Consider the following 18,063-nt stretch of genomic DNA (forward strand, 5'->3'; position numbering starts at 1 on the left):
ACACTGGCCAAGTTCATAGAGGAATATGGACTCAGTTATTACCTGCATGTCTAGACCTACTCTACACCCAGCAAATATTGGGTCTATGAAGACAGGACTGATTACAGGCCTGACTTCCTAGTGAGCCTGATGATCTGTTTTCTGCTCTGGCCAGTAGGCTTTGAAACTTGATAGACTGGAACTTGGTGTTTCATGCAAAGAAACAATTCGAGAGGGACTGGGGAAGGAAAGGGCAGCCTGACATAGGTCATAACTGCATATAGCAGTGCCATTCTCAGGTCTCTATCCCTGCTCTTTCCCTTTCCCTCAGTTACACTGGATATTTGTGTACTCCCTTTGGCTTTTGTGTAGGAGAGACTGAATTGATAGTTGATAAAAAAAAAAATAAGCAGTTAAATTCAATAGTTCAATACCCATTTATTGAGAACCTAATCTGTGCCAGATACTTTGCTAAGTGCTAGAGTTACTTTGGTGAATAAGACAATCTGTGCCAGATATCTGCATCCCACCCCCAGTGATTCTTAGCACATCAACCCTGTTGGTAGTTGAGTACGTAGTGCATATAAATGCAAATGTACCTGTTGTCCATTTTTTTGTACACCCAGATGTGCACATCTATGAATATCCTTACAGGGAATGCAAAAAAGGGGAGAGGTCTGCATTTATCTTAAGTAGGGCCCTTCCCAGAACAAATCCCAGAGGGAAAGCTGATATAATTAACCAAGCATTGATAGTAAAAGAGTTCCTTGTGGTTTAATCACATAAGTTGAATCTGCAATAGTAAGCTCAATTTAATGACTAAAATTTTAATTTCCGTAGTAGTATCATATCCATTCTTCATCCTCAAAACCCAGCCTCCTCAGCTAAATCTAGCCCATGTTCATCATTCTTCTCTTTCATTAGTTACACATAAAAATGGAGGCAGTGTTGTGTAATGGAAAGAACAGTGGGCATGCGATCAGAAAACCGGAGCTTACATTTTCATACCTCTCATTATTTTATTATTTCTGGGCCTCTGTTTTCCTCATTTAGAATATGAGGATTATAACACTTGCCTTTCGAATTGCTCTGTCAGGTAAGATGATGTATAGAAACTGCTTACTACTTCAACAATTCTTCCCAAATATCTAGCACAGTGTACAGCACATTAAAGTTGATCAATAAATGTGTGATAAAATCATTATTGAATGTGTTTGTTTTATTAGATTCCAGTTTGCCTTTTTAAGTCTATCACTATTTATTTGTTTTATCAAATTCCAGCTCATTTTTAAAAATGTCTTATCTTCCTAATCAGAGTCTCAACTCCTTAAGGGAATTGACTTTTCCTTGTTTTTATTTTGTCCTCTTCCTTTTCTCCATCCAGGTCTTATTTCAATACTAGGGAATTTAAGAAATGCTCAGCAAATGGTAATATATTGCTCCTCATTTCTTTCCTATCACCAATTAATAAATATTTGTCATTGATACACATAATTGGGAGGGTACAATGTAATATAGACAAAATCTAAAAATTAGTTATGGTTCAATTAAAAATAATCAAGGTCAAGAGATAAGTACGCTTCTTGAGGATAAGGACTGTTTCCTTTCCATCTATGAATTCACATGAAGGGATGGGCTCACAACAAGGGCCCCTTAACAGTTGCTTGGTTGGATGGATGGATTAATTAGTTAACTGACAAATGACCTAAGAGACAATGAATGTCTTGAGAATCAGAAAGCAGAGAATTTATTAGTGGAGTGGAATGTTTTGATTTTTTTTTTCTGAAGAGGAATCTAATTAATCGATCTGGGTTCTTTAAGGATGAATTGATTTTTTGGTTGTATTAAAAATAAAGGGATAATTTTCTAGGAGGAGAAAATAGGATAAGCAAAACTGTGGAGGAGGGAATACACTGTTGTTTCAAGGACTGGGTTGAGAGTGATTTGGCTAAAACAAAACACTGGCTAAAAGGCTGGAGGGTTGGTGGGTTGCACTGCACTCCCCAGTGCATAGAAACCTTGCATGCGAGTCAGCAAGACATCGTTTATTTAATATATATGTGATCATGCACTATTTGCCAGGCCCCTGTCTAGGCACTGCAGATGCTACAGTGAGCAACAGAGAGACATCTTCAATACCTTCGTGAAGCTTACAGTCTCCTGGGGAAAATGAACATTAAACAGTAAAACAAACTAGTAACAAGCTTACTTTGTGTGGTGGTAAATTCTATGGAGAAAATCAGACAATAATATGATAAAGGATAACTGCTGGGAATGGTGAACTATTTTTGATGGGGGAAAGAAAACAGATATTTCTGGGAAGGAGACATCTGATTGGTGACTTGAATTGCAAAATGGAGCCAGACACGTGAAGACCTGGGTTACAGTCTACCTGGACCAAAAGACTGGCTGGCAAAAGGTCGCAACTTGGGCATGAGCTTGTTGCGCTTGAGCAGCAGAAAGAAAAGTAAACCCTGGACTCTGGAGAAATACATCGTTTCCAAACCAAAACCTTTGATATAGAGCCAAGCATTTGTTTTCCTCTGTGATTGGATAATGCATTTATAGGCAAAAATCTTATTCAGCCATAAATAATTAAATCTCAGTATCTCAGATAGTTAGAAATTTGGGGACTCCCTTTATTGCAAAGGAGACCATTACAAGGTATATGTATATGTATGTGTGCGTGTGAATGTGTGTGTATGTGTTCTTCTTTCCCCTTTACTCCCCACCTAGAAGTCCAGGAGTATTTCTGGTCACTTTGTATGCGTCATTGTTCAGTTCTGTTTCTCCTTGTTGTACTGGCTGGGGCTTAATCTGAGGTGCCTTTTCAGGACCCAGGCTGTGAGTTTAAGAGCACCACTCAGAGGAGAACATGGGTGATCCCATTCATCAAACCCTTGCTTCCTCTCAAAACCTTACTGACTCAATTCCTAAAATCCCTCTGATTGAGGGAATAGGGGAGTGATTCTTTATCTCCTAAAACAGATATCAAAATCTGGAGAAGAGTCTCTGCATCTATACAAGAGGGTTGGACTTGATGTCATCACAAGTTTCTTTTATACCCTCTTTTCTCTGGATCTCCCTTCCAAGATGCTCTGGCTCAGGCAGATGCTTTGCTTAAATAAGGTCAGAGCCTGAGTGTTCTCTTGCTGCATTTCTCTAAGCTGGCAGGTTTCAGTGCATCAGAATGACCTAGAAGCCTTGCTAAAACAGATTGGCAGGCCTCATCCACAGTGTCTCATTCATCTGGGCTGAGGTGAGGCTGAGAATTTGTATTTCAAGCAGGTTCCAGGTGATGCAGATGCAGCTGGCCCAGGGACCACACTTTGAGAACCACTGCTCTGAGCTGTGGCCTTAGTTCCTTCTCCAGTAGTTCCATGGTCTAGAAACAAATCTTCTGGTTCTCAAACCCACTGCAGTTCCTAAGGCTACAGAGCCAAACCCAAATCCTCACCTGGCGTTCAGCACCCCTTCATTCTGGCAGGACGTGACTTTCTATTTTTATGTTGCACCATACCACTTTACCCACCCACTCTGAGTTGTACTCATTTGCCCATCTACATGTCCCCACAATTTATACCCCCATGTGCGACTTGTGCTATTGCTTTGTTTTGAAATGCCTTCCCTTCCACTAGTTTTCTTGTGTCCAAATCCAATAAATTCTTCAAGATCTCTGTATAATTCATCTTTCCTTACACATGGTAAGTAGGTTTTTAGATAGATCTGGTTTTCAAACCTATCTCAATATTTTAGAGGCTTTGTATCTTTGTATGGTTTGGATAATCTCTCTGAGCCTTTACTTCCTCTTCTATAAAATGGGAAAGATGATTTGAAACTTGCAAGGCTAACATCAGGAGCAAACCCGTAAGTTCATGTGCAGATGTTTCCTAAACCATGAAGTGCTATTAACACTAGTTATTTGATTATTATTTTTTGCTTATGGTATTTTGTATGGTCAGGGATATTAGAACAGGTTATAATCAGTGTCTTTGCTTAGCTAGTTAGCAGCAGAAAATGGGAGTGACGTGCTGAGAGAGAAAGAAAATCTGCCTGCTTCCCTGCATAGAGCCCTGATGCTGAAAAGAAGTAAACACATTCTTTTGGATAAATGATAAAGGTAGCAGGATCGTTTATTTTCCTATCTACCTTACCTCTGGGCTATTAAAAAAGTCTAGGAAATGGTTTGTGTTTAATTGTAAAGCTCCCCTAAGAGAAGATGAATGGTTTCCCCATGGAGAAGGGGAGCCTTTCATCTGGACAGTGCCTTATTCGACTCAACAAAGGTTGTTTGTGTCAGGTCCCATGCTGGGCATTTTTGGCTTATTCAGATAGAGAAGACACAGTCCTTACCCTCTAAGAATTCATATCCTGTGAGTGACAATCGGTAAACAGAGCAGCAGAAATGCCCGCCAGAGATAGCCTGTCTCATCCCAAAAGACTAGGAGACCAGAGCACTTAAAAGGAAAAAAAAAAAAAAAATGGAGATGGAAGTAAATGAGCAAATTCTAACTCTGTCATACAGGATGGTAGCCACTACCTACATGGTGGCTATTTAAGTTTAAATTTTAATTAATTTAATTAACTTAGATTAAAATAAAAATTCAGTTCCTCAGTTGCACTCGCCGTATTTCAGGTGCTCCGAAGCTGCGTGTGGCCGGTGACTACTGGGTAGCATGTAATGTCTCCATCATTGTAGAAAGTCCAGTTGGACAGCTCCATGAATCTAGCTCCTATGCATTCTCTCGTAGGACCCAAGGGCCTGGCAGAGTTGATGGGCTGATGATATCAGTCTTCTACCAGCTCTCTGCCCCTTCAGTTTGACTCCTTCTACCCTGGAATCAGAGTAATGTGGTCTACTTACAAATCTCAACGAAAATCAGTCATTGGCTTCCTGTCCCCCGATGATAAAAGATAAGCTCTTTAGCATGGCATAAAAAATCATTTTTGATGTGTTCCTCCTGCACCACCCCTGCCCCATGTCCCATGTGTGCTATAGCTATATTGAATTCACCAGTTTTCATTTACCCCTTTAAGTTTCATTCTTCTAGCCCTTTGCCTAGAATGCACCCCCTCACCCATTCTCTCCTATCCTCATTCTTCATGTTTATCCCTCAAGGCTCTGGTTAAATATCTTCTAAAAAAGTTTTCCATGTCTTGCCCTAATGATCTATTTACATGCAAGTCTCTCTTACTGGACTGTGAGCTCTTTGAGGGCAACAACTTTGACTTAGTCACTTTCGAATCTCCTACTTCTGGTAAAGGAGGAAATTGAAAATTACGTGTTGGATGCATGGATGCATGGATGAATATATTGACATGCAAAAGGCCGAGTGATTGAGTGATGAGCCAGCTTGTCTCCCCAGGCTAGATGAGGATTAAAGAGTTTAGTAAAAAGCCTCTGGACCTCTAGTTCAATTCTGCTGAAAAACCCTGGTGAGCTCTCAGCCCCCACAGCTGAGGACCTCTGAACTCAGCATAACCTAGATAACAGGGCATCACACCCAAGTATGAGCTAATCAGTTCAAGAATAATGTAGGTCAGGAGATAAGGAGACATGCTGACTTCTATTTAGACAGATGTTGCTAACAGGCTCTGCGGGTGCCTCTAATGAAGTGGGCCATAAATTCTGAGCTTTGGAAACTGCAGCAAGGTGGGGCGTTTGCATTATGATGAGTGAGTTTAGCATTAAGGGGATTAAAATGCAAACCATTAAATTGTGCTTACTGTGGTAGATGCAACAGATGTGATTCAGCCATGCCCAGGGAGCTTGTTTTTTGGAAGTTTGGATGGAAAGGGGCTAACACAGGTTTGAGTTCAAGGTTTGGCTTTGCTTTTACTTGATAAGAGATACTGGGTAAGTTACTCGAACCTTCCATGCCTTATCTGTAAAACACTGGTAGTAATAACTCTTATCTACCTCACGTGGATTTTGTGATGCAATTTAAAACATAAACACTCTAGGAAGAAAAGAGCTAACATATATTAGCACCTTCTCTGGGCCGGGCCCTGTGCTAGGTCCTAGAGTTACATTACCTTATTTAATCCCCATCACATCTTCAATGTATAAATATCATCATTACAACAAAATAACTTTTCATGTTTTTAGACCCAACTATCCATTTTTGAGCACTTACCAGCTATCAGACATTATACTGTTAGTTTCACAGGTATGACTGCAGTAAGTCCTCACAAAGCCCTGTTAATTAGGCAAAAATGTTTCATTTTACTTATGATGGTGGTGGAAGCCCAGAGAGGTTAAGTAACTTGCCTAGAGGCACACAGGGAAGAGTGGGAGTCAAACCTAAATTTATTAACTGAGACTCTGAACCTTTTCTCCCTCATTTGTTGGCTAGCTCTGTGAATTGCAGAATTCCAAAGTGGCCTCCAAAAGATGCCATGCACTGATCTCCAGAATCTGACTATGATGACCTATCACTCCAGTGGCTTCATGATGGTATATGACACAGTTTACCTTAAACAGGAATATTATCCAGGTGGGATTAATCTAATCACCTAAGCCCTTTAAAGCAAAGAGGTTTTCTAGTTGATGATAAAGAGAAAGTCAGATTTGAAGCACGAGGCGAACTGATGAGCTTTCGCTGGCTTGAGGGGGTGGTGATGTGCTGTGGCTGGCTGTGTCAGAAAGAGTGCAGGCAGCCTTACGGAGCTGACACAGGCCTGGATGACAGCCAGCACGGAAATAGGGAACTCTGTCATGCAAGCACGAGGGACTGAATTCTGCCAACAACCTGAATGAGCTTGGAAGTGAATTCTTCTCCACCAGACTCCCAGTAAGAGCCCAGGCGCGTGGACACCTTGATTTCAGCCTCCTGAGACCCTTAGCTTGGAACCCCATCAAGTCCACCTCCACTTCTGACCTACAGAAGTGGGAGATAATAAATGGGATTTTTTTTAATCCACTAAGTTTGTGGTAATTTGTTAACACAGAAATAGAATACTAATACAAAATGCTTTATATTCGTTTACGTTAGTTAATAGCACCTACCTTATAGGGTTATTTTACGGAAGGAATGAGAAAAAATGACAGTAAAGCACTTAGCACAATTCCTGGCATTTAGGAAGCACTTAAAAAATGTTAACTCTTGTTTTTATCATCCTGCTGCTCATTTTACAAATAAGGCATCTGAGGTTCCAAAAGGTTAAATAACATGGCCAAGGCCATACCGCTAGTGAGAGTCAGGGTGAGAACGATCACATAGAACCCCCTTTTAAGGCCTGCCACTCTCCATCCATAGAGCAGTGGTTCCTAATCATGAATGCACGTTGGAATTAACTGTGGAACTTCCTAAAATATGGATTCTCATATGCCAAGAGACTGCTAATCATAGTCATTATGATTAGAGAGGCTTGGGTGGTCCCTGGTATCCATATTTTTAAAAGCTTCATAGATGCTTTTAATGTGCACACTTGTAGGCTACTGTACTAGACACTAAGTTCCTTGAGTCAGGGGCATTCTTAATCATGCTTGTACCCCTGACAGGGCCTGGGGCCTCGTAGGTGCTCTATGAATGTTTGTTAAATGAAACAAAATTGACTAGTATCCATTTTATTTTTTTTTTTTTTTTTCCTTTTTTTTTTTTTTTTCTCTTTCATTTCCTTCTGATAGACTGCAGGGCCTTGACTATTTCTAATATAGTCCCATTGACCTTGGGGTGGTTGTTGGTGAACATACTGCCATACATTTCTCCTAAATCGCCCCGTTTGGGGGCTGGCAGTCTGAACTCCGCATCTCATATATCTGACAGCTCTCAAAGCTTATGAATCAGCTCCCCAGTGCCTTGCCTCCCCACTCACATCTAAGTATATAGTTTCTTTTTCTTTTCTTAGTCTGCGGAGGAGGCCATGCCACTCACCCGACAGCAGCAGGTTTAGAATAAGTTCGTCAGGAATGGGAGCAAAAAGATAAAGCAACATTGCTGAGATGGGTGACTCCTTCCCAGGTGGGCAGAGCCATTGGAGAAAGGCAGGAGAAACTCAGAGTGGGCTCCCAACTTTGAGCATTGGCACTTGGATTTTTGTTTTTGTCTCAGGAGTGGGTGTTTTTCCTACTCAGCTTTATTTTTAAAACTGTTTTTAAAACTGTTTCTCTTTTTCAAGGTGGCCCACACAATTCTAGTAACTTGCCATGAAAGCCTTCAAGGAGAAAAAGGAAGACAACTGTAATTCCTCAGACGCCTCGGCTGCCTACTGAACATTTTATTGGGCGTGGTCATGCTAATGACAGTCCCATTCTAAAAAAATTTATATGGCTCCTGCAGTCTTTCCAAAGAAATACACTATACTGTCAAATTAGTTGCCACTGCTTCTGGTGGAGCTGCTGTTAATGGAATTGAAAGCTAAAAACCTCCATTTCCTGAATGCCAAGCCTTTTGAAATGTCCCTGCTTTCATGGTGCCTAATAAATGGCAGCTCACATGTTGCTCATCAGATGGGCACTGTCTGGTGTATTGGAAAGAGCTTTCAATTGGAGATGGGAAGAAAACTTCATTTACTAGCTATTTGACTTCTGGGCCTCAGTTTCTTCCCTAAAAATGGGGGAGTGTGTTTAGACCATCTCTAAGTTACATTTAATCTGTTAGACCTCAAAGAGTATAGTAAGAATGTAAAGAACGTAAGCTTCATGAGGTGGGGGAACCATCTGTCTCGTTCACTATTGCCCAGCTGAGAGCTGTTGCCTGGTAAATATTTCTTGAATAAATGATTGATTGAATGAATGCATAAGCTAATGTGTGTGAAGCTAGTAAAGAAGTCATCACCAAGTATTGTTATCCTTTAGTGTGTTTTGTGTGGAATATTAAAAATTGGCCATTGCCTTTGAAAAGTGGGTGAGCTGTGCTGGTGCGGGAGTATGAACTGATTTGTTGTTTTTCGTCTCTTCAGACCCCTGTATGCAAAGCTGGGGTATTGGCCAGTCCATAAATACATGTCCAGATGGGGAATGGGTAGTAGTGACCATAAAGGGGGCCGAGAAAGCTCAGAATCCAGCAGCTTACCTCATACCGCATGTTTTAACTGCCAAGAATGGAAATCTGGAGCGATCAACTTAGGCAGAATGAACAGATTCTGTAGACCCAGGCAAATGGTGTCCAGATCCAGGGAGTCAGAAATTCAGGAAAAGCACCTAAAGCATAGGGGACTAAAGTCTGAAATAAGAGAGGAAGGGGGAAGAGTCAGAAACTGAGAAGCTTCACTTCCAGGTCATCATACATGTGAGTTTTCATCCTAAAAGTACATATTTGCCTACACGTTCCCCAGTTGTAGTCCATTCTGTAAGGTAGGGGATATCAATTAGGAGAGAGAATAAGGATTTTAGAGTTAATACAAAGTGAATCTGAACCTCGTGCCATCATTTACCAGTTCCATAGCCTTGTATGATGACTTACCTGAGTCTCGGTTTCTCTACCTTTAATCCGCAACTAATAAAGTTGCCTACTTCATAGTGTCATTATGAGAACTGAATTAGGTGATGTGTGTAAAGTGCCTCACTGGCACCCAGCAGGGTTCAGTAAATGATTGTTTTGTTTTGTTTTCTCTTTCTCATTCCTTGTCATTCATTAACTATTCATCGAACACCCAGAGTTTGGCAGGCACTTTGCTTGATGCAGGGGATACAGAGATCAACAAGACAGTCTCATCTCTCATGGAGCTCATGACTGAGTGGAAGTTGCAGAGAAGAAAACAGTAAATGACAATACAGTAGGGTCATTTCTGCATTAGAAATATAAAACCATGAACTAAGGGTCTCCAGAGGAAGAAATGCCTAACCCTGTCTCGGAGAGTCAGGGAAGGCATCCATTACAGCTTAAATATTTTGAAGACACCTACATCAAACCCAATTAGAGGGAGATAAAATGTTCTCTAGTATTTTGTATGTTGCTGTGTGGGCTTTCCTTTCTAAAAGTTTTAAGTTCTACGCTTGGGTTATAGATTTATTGAAAATAGTAACAAGGTCTCGTGTGTTAATTGTGTGTGTCAAGTAGTGATAGTTATACTAATAATTATGAATCCGTCTTAATAGTGACAGGCATTTTCCTAAGCATTTTCATTCATGATTTCAGTTAATCCTCCCCAGATTCCTGTAACATAGATACTTTTTTTAGGTCCATTTTACGAAGGAGGTAAATGTAGGTTAGAAAAGTTAAATAACTTCCCAGAGGTCAACAGTTAATGACTGACAGAGTTGAACCCCAGGTCTGTTTGGCTTCAAAGCTCACATTCTATTTGAGAACATTATATTGCCTCCAGAGATCTCTTTATTTAGAAAAGAGAAATAGCTCAGTTGAATTTGGTAGCAGCAAATCCAAAAAAGAAAATTAGAAATGATGTTTGTTTATTTATATATAATCACTTAATTTTAATGGCCTATTTCCTTATCAGGATAACATTCTTTCTGAATATCTGATAAGTACACTTGATATCCTTGTCATTGAATTCACGTAATACCTTCAGTCACCATTTTATTTTTTCTGTAGTTATCATCTTTAGAGATTATTTTTACTTTGTTTTACACGTCTCCAATGTTCAAAACAAATGGTTAAAGCAATCTGAATAGTAGCCTACACAGTTTCAAAGTAGTTGTTAGAGTGCATAAAAAGATATTACAGACATTGTCAGAATAAGAGTTAAAGAGCTCAATTTTAGGTTGCTAGAGAAATCATCTGTAATCATGAGAAAGATTACTTGGGTGTTTATTGAGTTCAGAACTGAAATACAAGAGGCTAAGCTATAGCCATGTATTCTTCATGTGTTAGGAAAGAGAAATGTATGCTTCAATAAACAAGTCTTGATTACAAAGACCAAGTAAGGAAGGTGGAAACTGTGTATAACTCAAACAGTGCCTGGTCTCGTGCACAAATTTCCCTACCTGGTGATTGGGGAGACGGACTTGGGCCATGAAGTCAGGAGCCCTCATCTCAGACAGAGTGCAATGGAAAGATTTTTCTTTGAATTGAAGTGATCCCATATGGGGGGAAAAAAAAACCCACAAATTCAACTCTTCTGACAATGGCAATACTATAATATGTTTACTTTTGCTTGGAAGCAGATACATAATTTTGGGAAGATGCAAATGGCCGCATAGCTCTACAGATGGCCAGCAAAATGTTGACAAAGTCTCCTGTAGCCCAATAAAACCACCCTGATGTTTTATTGTTGCCTTTTTAATTATAAGATATTTTAAGCATGCAGATAGTTATAGAGAGTAATAAAATACACATCAATGTACCCAGTATCCAGTTCTGGCAAAAGCTTACATGTTTGCCTTATTTGCTCCAGATATTTTTTTTTCCCCTTTAAAAATAAAAATATTATAAACACCAGTAAAAGCCTCTGTGGTACCCTTCCTTGATCCCATTCCATCCCTCCTTAAGAGGAAACTAGTATATTGAGTTGATATTGAGTTTGGTGTTTAGCATTCCATTGAGAGTTTTGTTGTTGTTTTTAATTTTTAATTGCATATTATATATCTAAAACAAAATGTAGTTTAGGTGATATGTTTTAGAGCTTTACAAAAATGGATTAACACAGAAAATGAAAATATCCTTTTGCCTTTTTGGCTCAACATTTTTTTTGAGATTTATCCATGGTTGATCATAAATAGTTCTAATTTGTTCATTTTAACTGCATATAGTATTTAGTTAAATGAATATAATAAAATTTACTCTGTTCTTTCTGTTGGTGAGCATTTAGGTAGTTTCTTATATGGGGCTGTAATAAAAAAACTTTAATAAATATTCCTTTATCTGTCCCTTTGGCCTCATGTGAGAGAATTTTGCAAAGTAAAATATCTGGGAACAGATTGCTGGATATTAGGATAATATGCATCTCCAATTTTACTCGATTTTTGCAAATTATATTTTAAAATGTTTTTTTCCAATTCATATGCCCACCTCATGAGGGCCCCCTATGCTCCATATAAAAAGTGATTAAATCATTTAGCATTGTCAGATGTTTTAGTTTTTGCCAATATAATGGGTATAGCAATTATTCCTCATCTTTGTTTTAATTTGCATTTCCTGAAATACATCTGAGGCTATGTTGTTTTCATATGTTGATTGCTCATTCAGATTTTCTCCTCTAAGTTTTATGTTCATGTCCTTTACCCTATTTTTTATCTTGAGTGATTTTCCTTTTTCTTACTGATATGTAGTTCTTTGTGTATTCTACATACAAATATTTTTGGTACCATTATATATATATCGCTATTGTTGTTGTTGCAGATGCTACAGTAGAATTGGGGCAATCCAGATCAAAGTCCTACCATGTGTGGATGTGTTTGTGTGTGTGCAACTTGAAATCAATTATAAAATTGATTTCAGAATGCAAATGATCTAAGAATAGTGAAGACTATCTTGAAGAAGAGCAAAGTTTCAGGACTTACACTCACAAATACTAAGACTAACTGAGCATCTACCCTGTGCTAGGCACTGTTACAGTCTGTTAATATGGTGACAGGTTAGAAGCATTCCCTTTAATGCTTCAGGAACAAGAAGATTTTCTGCTCTTGCTGTGTCTGTTCAAGTTATTACATGGCAGGCCACAACCAGTGCTTTCCACTGCTCACCATCAGGTGTAACGTTTACTCCCACCACTCACCCCTCAGTTAACCTGCTTCAGCAGAGCTGGCATCTTGCTGTTGCATCAGGCCTCTGCTTCTTTGCACTAGTTGTTCCCTGTTGCTGACTGTCCCCTGACTCTGCTTTATTACTCTTTATAGCTTAATCGCCACTTGACATTATGCATCTATTTTGTTTTATTGTTTGTCTCCCTCATTAGACTATAAGCTCCAAGATGACAGAAGTTGTCTTTTGTGTTCATTGCTGAATCCCCAAGCCTAGATTAGTGCTCAGCACATAATAGATTCTCCAACAGTATTTGTTGAATGCATAAATGAATGAATCTCTACTTTACTTTTAACATGTTGTCTGTGTGAAATGGTAGATTTCAACTCTGCTAAGGCTTAGGCTATAAATATATATTGTACATAAAACATGAAATGGTTTCTTGGCAGTATGGGATATGATTAAGAGTATGGACTTTGAATTCAGACAGAGTTCGGTTTAAATCAACCTTGTTCTATCACTTACTGGTGATGTGACTGTTTACTTAACCTTTGTAGGCCCGTTCCTTCACTTGTAAACATTGACATAATATTACCACTCTTGAGTAATGGGATCTGACTCACTCTTTTAAAGGCTCACACTGGTTGCTGTGAGATTTCACTTGGAGAAGGTTATGTGTGTGTATAAGCACACAAAATTGAAAACAGAGATAATGTGAGAGATGAATATAGCTTGGACCAGAGAGGAAGTGGTGGAAAGGTTGAGAAACAATAAAATTTTTCATAGATTTTGAAGATAGAGCTTTCAAAGTTTACTAGGAGTTTGGCTTTGGTATATGAGAGAGAGAAAAAAAGAACAATCTAGAATGTCTCCTAAGGGTTTGGGGCTGAAAGGCTGGGAAGGATGGCATTGTCATTTACTGAGATAGGGAGTATTACAGGAAAAATAGGCTTGGGAAATGTCAGGTTTGGACACTGTTTGAGAGTTGGACTAGATGGCCAAGCATATTGGTTGAGGGAGACAGCTGGATAAAGGAATCTGGAGTTCATGGGAAAGATCTCTGCTGGAGATGGACATTTAAGAGACTTTGTTATATGGATGGTTTGGGTAGGGAAGAGAAAAGTTTTGAGTACTGTGCCAGAAAGTAGCCCAACATCTAGAAATTGGGGAGACCAGGAGGAACCAGCAAAGGAGATGAGAAGGTGTGGCCAGTAAAGGAGAAACTCAGGAGAATGAGGTGTCTTGGAGGTCAAATGAAGAGGTATTTCAAGGAGACAGGAGTAATCAGCTATATCCAATGCTTGCTGGCGTGTCAAGTAAAATGCATACAAAGAATTGACCAGTAATAGTCAATTACTGTTGAATGTAAATAGTTTAGCATATTTTATTAAAAGTAAATGGTATGTGTAAACCCTGTTTTCTGGATAGAGGAGTTTCAGTAAATTTCTGGAAACCCAGCTTATAAAATCAAGGACATCATCATCTCGGCATTTACCTCTTTTAAATATTAATAACTTATGCTTCTCATACAGGGTTGATTTACAGCTGGAGACATGAATTAGTTATTGATTATCTGTGCTTTTTAGGAATCTGTTGCTATAGCCCCATCTTTATCATAAATTGCCCTCTTCTGCCCTAATTCCCATGACTTGGAATTATCTGTTGTTTTCTCTCACGTTAGGCTGTGTGGTCTTTGAGAACAAGGTTTGTGTCTGACTCATCTTAGTTTCCCCAGCATGCAGCTCAGTGCCTGGTATGGCTGGGTGCTCCAGAAGGATTTGTTGAAGAGAACTGAATGCAGAGAGGCTGGGCTGTGAAGCATGCTGAGTCCTTGGTGGTGAGGAACAGTGGAGAAGGGCAGAATCTGTGATCATGTATGTTAAACACAACGAGGAGAAATGGTAAAGCTCGGATGCTATCCAGAGGCATGAAGAGAACCCTGATTTGGTGCAGGCTGGCATTCGGCAGTCCCAGCTGTTGGGGAGTGTTGGACGGGACATGGGAGCGCAGAGACTAGTTAGTTGGCAACATTGTGGATCAGGATGGTGTCATCCTTTTGAAGCAAGCTTTCCACTGATTCCATAGCCACCCTATTCTCTAGATAGAGGAGTTGATAAGATGCATCTGATGGGCTACAGTCAAGGGTGGCCATAATTCAAGCAGAACTCAGGTGGTGATTGGGGAGGGGAGGGATAAGATGAAGATATACAGCATCTGTTAGCAGCCGAAATCATGGCACATTCCACAGCAATCCTTTGAGGGAGCAATTCAATATTCATTCACATAAAGTTATGGAGTGATCACTATATTCCATGCACTGGAGTTAAAACTGTGAGTAAGCCTGATGTGGTCCCTGCCCTTTAAGGAGCTTTGAGTCTAGTTAAGGATAACTGTAAGCTGGCAATAACATCATGAGGTTATAAGCATAGTGCAGGGTGCTTTGAAACTGCATGAAGGAAGGTGTTATAAGAATCAAGAGAGGGAGTCCCTTTCCTTAAATCACATAGCTAGTAAGGGGTGTGTTCTGGTTTGCTAATGCTGCCCTTATGCAAAATACCAGGAATGGATTGGCTTTTATAAAGGGGATTGATTTGGTTACGAAGTTACAGTCTTAAGTCCATAAAGTGTCCAAGGTAAGGCATACACAATAGGGTACCTTCACTGGAGAAAGGCCATTGGCTCTCGGAAACCTCTGTTAGCTGGGAAGGCATGTGGCTGGCATCTGATTGCTCCCAGGTTGCATTTCAAAATGGCATTCTTCAAAATGTTGCTCTTGGGGCGTTTTGTCCTCTCTTAGCTGCAGCTCCTCTTCAAAATGTCTCTCTCAGTTGCTTTCCAAAATATCACTCACAGCTGCACTGAGTTCCTTCTGTTTGTCAGCTCATTTATATGGCTCCAATGATTTAATTCAGACCCACCCTGAATGATGGAGTAACACCTCCATGGAAATTATCCAATCAAAGTCATCACCCACAGTTGGGTGAGTCATATATCCATGGAAACATCCAATCAAAAGGTCACACCCTAATCAAAAAGATTAATCAATTTACCCCCACAAGATTGCATCAAAGATAATGGTGTTTTGGAGGCTATAATACATCCACACCAGCATGGGGTGGATCCAGAAATTAAGTCCAGATTTTTCTGACTCCAAAGCTAATTCTTTCCACAGTTTCACACTGTCTAGACTGAAGAAGCATGGTGGTGAGAAGTAGAAGGGTTGTGGAGCCTGGCTTACCAGCGTCTGCAGCCATGGCAACAGGACTAACTCAGGCTGTGCCCACTGTTGGGTCATGGTGAACATGAAGACCAAGTAAGTCTGGGAGTGCACACCGAAGAGCCTCTTTGTTGGCCTCTGAGTAAGGCTGGCCTTAGAGAACCTGCTGACGATGAATTTGGTTGGTCTCTGCATGATTCTTGCAGTTCTGCCATAACCGCAGGTGTTCCTGCAGCATCTGCCTGCCTTGGCCCAGTGCCTGCAGAGGCGGCATATCCTGGGATGGGCTTGAAATTCCATCCACACTGCTAACAAGGAGGTGGACGCAGTGATGGACGGTCTCCTCTTTCTCCTTAATGGCATGTGTAGCTCTGCCGAGCATATGGACCAGAGATAGGGCTCCAGCCTGGTCACTGGTAGCTTAAAGGGGAAGTGACAGAGACCTGCTGTCAGTCTCTAAGGCAGCAGGGCAAGTTTCCAACTTCTCAGGAAGGAGTCGGGCCACATGGCCCTGGCAGACACGGTAATCGTGGACAGAAGCGTTGCGGTTAACCACATAGAGCAGCGTCTCTTATAACTACATACTGTTTTGAAATCTCTGTCTATTTTTATCTATTTTGCCCTCTTTAAAAATAAAATTGATTTGCTAGATGGTCACTTGAGTGTGCTTTTGGAAATCTCCACCATACGTGATAGAGCCTCTTGGTTCCTCTCCCCTTTTGCTTCTCTAACAAAAGACCGCATTGATTGAGCTCTGAAAAGCACTTGCTTTGGTTTTCCGTGAGCTGAAGCAGGAGGAATGTTTCTGTGGAAAACAGGAGTCGGGTAAGGACCCCTAGGCAGGCCAGCCATTGGAGAGCTTCTCCTTCAGGAACATTCAAAGAAAGGACTGGATGGATTTTCACCTGCTTGAAGGAACTCTGCAGGACTCCAGGAGGAAGACAGGTGAGGTAACTTCATGCCCCAGGATGCGTATGGTGTGAGGCAGCTGTCCCATCTTCAGGTAGGAAGTGTCTTACAATTATGTATTAATAATAAAGCACTAATAATTGCAGACATTTTACTTCCTAAAAGAAAAGTTAAACTGAATGTAGGGTTATTCCTAGCATAACTCCTCTGATACTTGGTTCATTCATTTCTTAAACGGAGGAAAAAGGGCATAGAATTGCAACTAGTGTTCAGGGAATTGCGTGTAACTGCTTACAGATATAAGAATGGTTCATGTGTGAAGGTCTTATATTCTTGTGCTTCCGCTGCCTCAGTACTTCCCTTTCTCATAGCACTGAGAACGTTTATACCATTCACTAGATTGAGAGCTCCTTAGTATAGGATCAGAACTTTCTATCCCCCATGACAGGGATTTATTCGTGTTTTTGGAAGGAGACAGGGGAGGGATGAAAAAAGGCAAAAAGGAAAGTTTGAAGGCAGCCAGTCTAAGGAGTCATCTGGACTTGGGTCCCATTTTTAGCTTTTCTGAGTCACCAAAAGCAGGTTTCGTCTCCTTTGTTCTTTTTTTTCCCTTCAGCTGAAAAAAATAGGGATAAAAATAGTAAGAATACTTTCTTACGAATTGTAACATGGATCTAGTGAGAAAACATTTGGTCCTTGGAAAACAATAAATAAATGCTAGTTCTGTGCTTGTTTTGTCTGTTTCTCCTAAATGGTCACTTTGGGCAAAATAGTAATAATAATAATAATAATTTTAAAAAGGGATTCATGTGAAATGAACTAGAAAATAATCTATATAACAAAAAGTGAAGTGTAATGACTATTGATTTTAGAGTTGAAAATTTACTCTTTAAATAAAGCAGAGGGTAATGATGTAGTTAGCAGAAGATACCTTGAGGAATTTTGTGACAGCAAAGGAAAAGATAGACATTTTTTTCTTTATCCTTCTCCAAAAACGTTCACCACAATGTCTCTGTTTCTCACGACCAAGGTGGGGAGGTGTGACTCTACCAAAGAGACAGACTGCGTCAACCACAAAGGTCTTAGCTCACACTTACCAGCTCAGGTGGGTGGATCATGGGATCATGATTTTCATACTTCTTGGACTTAAGTTCCATGTGTGCCGGACATGGAGATTCCAGAGCAGCGTTGTTTTGTGAAAAATCACTGGACTTGAGGGCTAAAAAACCTTGGTTAAAAGAAATGCCTCCTCTCTTACTGATGTGTCTTGTAACTTCTCTAGAAGCTTCAGTTTTCCTGGTTGTGCAATGAATATGCCAATAATAATACCCAATTCCATAATGCTGCTAACAGGATCAAATGTGATGATGAATA

The 18,063-nt window shown here is 40.2% G+C and overlaps 1 protein-coding gene and 1 long non-coding RNA gene across 5 annotated transcripts in view; one reads left to right on the forward strand and one right to left on the reverse strand.

Moving 5' to 3' along the window:
• The window catches only part of DAB1 (DAB adaptor protein 1), a 1,206,834-nt gene that overhangs the window by 975,418 nt on the left and 213,353 nt on the right, over positions 1 to 18,063 (forward strand). The gene's annotated exons all lie outside the window — the stretch shown is intronic.
• LOC119527256 lies at positions 732 to 9,507 on the reverse strand. 2 transcript variants are annotated; one of them, XR_005215355.1, is made up of 4 exons: positions 9,387 to 9,507; positions 8,997 to 9,146; positions 6,117 to 6,178; positions 732 to 4,814 (listed from the first exon to the last, which is right to left on the reverse strand). It is a non-coding gene; the product is annotated as an uncharacterized LOC119527256 (long non-coding RNA). The 2 variants fall into 2 exon arrangements; XR_005215354.1 differs by lacking the exon at positions 6,117 to 6,178.

The sequence above is a fragment of the Choloepus didactylus genome, chromosome 2, assembly GCF_015220235.1.
Source record: "Choloepus didactylus isolate mChoDid1 chromosome 2, mChoDid1.pri, whole genome shotgun sequence".
In the NCBI taxonomy this organism is placed as follows: Eukaryota; Metazoa; Chordata; class Mammalia; order Pilosa; family Megalonychidae; genus Choloepus; species Choloepus didactylus.